Here is a 5230-nt window from a genome sequence, read left to right on the forward strand (position 1 = left end):
CAGGCCACCTGAAAAAAGGTGGAGATGGAATCCACTGATTCTGAAGCCAGACCTCCTTTGGCCCTTGCCTGTGCCTAGAAATCCTATCCATAAAAGTTAAAAACAGGACCAGTGACAAAACAGAGTCTAACATGCATTGGAAAGAGGACAGTCTCAGTAAAGTCCCGGATCATCCCAGTAAAGGTCTACCAACACTGTATTCCTGGAGAGGCCCTAACAGGTCACCTTGAGGGACACGGTTAAATGCTTTTTCTAGATCCCCCAAAAGCTGGACAGAGCCACCGCAAATTCAGGGGCCCACTACTTTAGCACAGGTGAAAAGTTGTCAACCAAGATGGTCTAGCAACATCCAGAGACTTTAGATACCCAGAATAATTTGATCCAGTCCAAAGTCTTGGCATTATGGACTTTTCTGTCCACCTCAGTGACCTTGGCTTGGATGATAAACAAGTCTCCACCAGTGAAGACGTGGCTGATAAATGTTGATGAAATCCTCAATGCATCCCTTCCACTATCTAACAATGTGTTCAGTCAAGCTGAACAGCTCCCAACCCCAACAGTACACAATGGTAGCAAGGCATTGCTTTCCTCTCTAGAGGCACCGGATAGATTGAAAGGTCGACAAATACTCTATCACAAATGTCTCTCCAAATCCTATGTGGTCTGAGTTTTTGCTTCTGCAGCTGCCCAGGTAAGCTTGGCCTTGCTGTACCTGTTTGCTGCCCCGAACTAGCCCCAAAGTAATCGTTCTTTAGCTTCTCAGCATCCCTTACTGCATTGAATGTGGCCACAATAGGCATCACAGAACTTCCAGCTACAGTTACTGGCAGCTACATCAACATTATAGTCAGAGGAGTTGGTCCACTCTGACCGTATAGGGACATTCCATGTCCTCAAAGCTAGTTTAAGTGTTCATGAATCAGGTTGGCTCCTCCTCTGACTACCGGTCAATCATCTTTGCTCTGATTCCTGGTTCCCCCTGCAAGTGGTAGGCCCAATGGAGGAAGAACACATAGAGCAACCTAACCTTGAGCTGCTCACCAACAAGCCCCAAAACCAGGCCTGACTCCACCATGAGGTTTTCCCTCATTATCATGAGGGCTTTTTGGACTGCTCTTTGTTTGCCCATTGTCTAGAGCCTGTTTGCTTTGGGAGACTCTTCTGGGGCCTTTATAAATTTAAGGTGGAAGTTCAGCGAGTGTTGTTAAGTTGTCAAAAATCCTTTATTCTGATACTGGATGGAAAAAAAAAATATTTTGTAGTGTATATCTCTAAATTGTTATCAGACAAGTATGCTGGGTCCTTATTTTCTCTTTCATTTCAACTTTTTTTTGTAAAATATCTTTTATAGGGAAAGTTGTTTGTGCAGAAGAAAGACTAACTGATTACTGATAACTGATTGCAACTATTTTGCACGAATACCCACTGGCTTATAGACTTAGTCTTAAACAACATTTATTTACATTTTGTATAAACAGAGTGTAGACAAAACAATTTTTTTACAGCTCTGATGACATTTCCATTTTATTAAAGTGTAGCAGTTATCAAAAGTGAACATTGTGGAAAAAAAACATTGTACAAACAAAACGCATTTATATGGTCAGATTAATACACAGTCTGCAACATGATTTAGAGTTTTTTCAACATTCAGCAGTCTAAATGCAGTGGGGAAGAACCTGTTTCGGAATCTCCTAAGCCTGCATTGAATGCTGTGAAGCCTCTTCCCAGAGGGCAGCGGGGGGAACAGTCCATGGTGGTGGTGTGAGGGGTCATTGATGATGTTATGGGCTAGGGACACGCAGTACTGGGAAGAAATGTCTTTTATGGAGGGAAGAGGAGCCCCAATGATCAGAGATAGATCTTGTGTAAGAAGTAAAGTTGATATCTGCAAATGAGCGGAAGAGGCAAGACCGCAAGAAAGGCCAGAGCTAAATCCAAGAGCCACTCTCCCTGAGCCTGACTCCAGTTCCAAGTGGTTCGTCTTCACATGGCTGCTGCGTAAAGACAGCTACTGGGAACAAGTGGGAGCCGGAGCCCCGGTGTACCAGGCTGCGGTGCTGGATTATCTGACCGCTGAGATCCTGGGGCTGGCTAGAAATGATTTATTACAAACCTCAAGTTATAAGAATTCTTTGTCTACACAGTTTTTTAAGGTTTCTGTTTTGCTCTCCCTCTACAGCATAGCAAACTCCAGGTTTTCAGAGCTGAATGTAGCATATACAGAGCAGTTTTCAATTAGACTGTTTTTTAGACTGAATCAATCAATACAGTAATTAAGTCAATTTTATTAATGTAAGGAATAGCAAGTTACAACAAAACGAGAGTCCTAATACCATTTTTTCCCCCAGCTTTTTATTGTCAGTACACTTTCAAAAGTACAGAGCAACAAATTAACTCTTTGCATTTAACCCATCCCCTTGAGGAGTCTTAATCAGGGACCCAGAGTGGCTATCTGTGGGAGTGGGGCTTGAACTCAGAACCTCTGAATTCCAAGCATAATGCCCTAATCACTAGGCCACCACTCTGCGTACCTCAGTGCCTAATAAATTTCAACAAAACATATTCACACAATGTGTATACTTACTCAATACACTAAACTAAATAAAAGATTTAGAAAAGGCCATCAGAAATAAACAAATATCTAGTAAGAAGTTTTTGCTTATTTAATTCTACAGGGCTTTAAGTAAAAAACATCTAAAGGTGTTTGTGCTCCAATTGTATGTTTTCTCTAGTATGGGAAAAGCTGAAATTGCTTGTAGTAGAGAGTGTACAGTCTTTTAAAATATTCGTAGGTCTGCTGAGATAGTGGGATGATGCAGTGTTGTCACGATTGGGCAGAGAGCAATCCCTGAGTTTTTCTGCATTGTGAATCACATGCTGCAGGGACAGTTTGCTGCCGTACAGCTCTTATTCCACAAAGACAAGGAGAACATCACCATGCTATGTTCTGCACAGTGGCTGAAAAAAACCAGCAGTGTTAAACAATTTTAACAGTCTTAGAAATTACAAATACTGCTCATGCCTCTTAACAATTGAAGTGGTTTTAGCAGTCCAGGAAAGAGATGTAAATAGTTTTCTTTAAACTTAAAGGACTAGACTCATATCACTTTGACTATTTATCAGCAGTAGGAAAAAAATATATAACTGTTTTTCCTAAAATGCTTTTTTTCATTTTCTTTCTTCTAGCAAGTTTGATCCAAAATCTCCCATAGATTTTGTTATATATTCAAAAGTGAATTTTTGTATTCTTTTCTAATTTAAGAAATGTTTTGTACACGCCAAATATTTTTTGCTTGAATTTTACTTGTTTAATGTAAAAATAAGATTAAAAAATATTTGCACTCCAGTGCTTGTGCTGAAGAAAATACTTGTTTGTGGGTGTTTTTTCAACTAATTCATTTTTTATTTTATATGTGTGGATACAAAAAAAGTTCTTGTTGCAGTTTACTCATACTTTTTTGGCAGTCACAGGGATTTTGCAAAAACAGGGATTGGTCTTCTCACTTTCAATTTCTTCATTATGATGTGGGGCACAATTATTGTTCCAATTCTCCTAATTTTGCAAGCTTGTGACCTATGCACTCAAACCCTTAAAGGAATAGTACACCCAAAATATGATTAGCCTTCATTTTCTACTCACCCCCATGCTGAACAACACTCTGGAGTACTTTTTTGATATCTCAAATGCATCTGGAGATCTGGGAGGCTTCTTGCTGTCTGCTGACATTCAAATAATGGAGGTCTATGGTGCCCGAGGCAGAAAGGTCCATAAAAGTCCACAAAAAACATGTCAATATTCCTCCATACTGCTTGTCCAATGTATTCCAAGTGTCCTGAGTGGGTAGCGTCCATAATTTACTTGAAACGAAGTCATTTAGAATGTTTTTAGAGCATAAACAGTAGTGTATAGGATTTCCTAAAAGCGCGTTCACGAGTCTACGGAAACCGCGGCAGACCAAACCAGACGAAAGTGCGCATTCAGCTCGGCAAAGAACTCATGCTCTTCCTCAACACTGAAGTCCTCAGACATTTTTCTTTCGTTGTTTCTTTCTTTGCACAGGTAAACAGCACATTTCTTCTTCTACGCTTGCATTATCGGCAGAGCAGACGCTGAATGCGCACTTTCATCTGGTTTGGTCTGCCGGTTTCCGTAGCGTCGTGAACCCTTTAGGGACAAGTTAAAGGTTTGTATCAACACCTCTGCAAGTTGTTTTGTACTGGCCTAAATCCCATACCCCCACACACCATTAAGAATAGCAGCTTTCTTTTGGGTTAACCAACTTCATCTTATTACTGCAGAATATGGACACTGTTGGTGGAAACTGTTGAGAGTGGCACAGATCTGCTGGATCACTTATCTCAAAACGGGCAAAGAAATGGTTTTATCTTTTGACCAATGATGAATCAGCATGTGTTGTGTTTTGATTCTTTTTGAACCTCTGGCCTATAGATTGTTCTGACCTGTCTTTACTGCAGCATTAAATTTAGCTTTTTCAGTATGCTTGGCATCCAAGGCTTTTGGCTGAAGATAATTCAATGTGTTTTTTTTAACTGCCACACTGTTTGAGAAGTACTAGAGGTGACAAAGAAAAATCTTATTGTATTCCTCCAGACTTTAAAGAGATAACAGCTCCCTATTAGTTTTATCAAAACATTCCTTAGGCTTAGAGAGAGAGGTCCCAGACCAGATTATAGAAGCCTGTGTTGTTTGCTCTTATTTTTCTCTTAAGGGATGTGAAAGCTAGAATCGAGAGCAGGGAGATATGGTCAGACTCCTCCAGATGGGGAAGAGGGGCTGTTCTGTAATCCTGACTTATGTTTTAGTAAACATGATGCAAGTCCCTCATTATAATATGTACCCTCATCTGAATGATCAGGCTGTACTTTGTTGGTGTAGCAGATGAGTGACTTAAAACTGTGAAACAATTAAAAGCTACGTAGGCAGCAGTAACAGTTACTAGTTATATCTAAAGGGAGATAAAACTGCATGCGGTTTATTGACAAAGCTTCTGGGTCAGGGGATCAGTTCTTGGCTACAATGATGCTGCATCATTTGCTGTGCAGGTAAATAGTCTGGGCTGCTGTCTTGTCCATAGGTAATGTCATCTGTAAGGTGCCTGGGATGAAAGAGGGCAGCCACATCTCTGTAAAAGTCATAACATCTATCTATCTATCTATCTATCTATCTATCTATCTATCTATCTATCTATCTATCTATCTATCTATCTAT

Source organism: Cyprinodon variegatus, unplaced genomic scaffold, assembly GCF_000732505.1.
Source record: "Cyprinodon variegatus isolate N-32 unplaced genomic scaffold, C_variegatus-1.0 Scaffold141, whole genome shotgun sequence".
Taxonomy (NCBI): domain Eukaryota; kingdom Metazoa; phylum Chordata; class Actinopteri; order Cyprinodontiformes; family Cyprinodontidae; genus Cyprinodon; species Cyprinodon variegatus.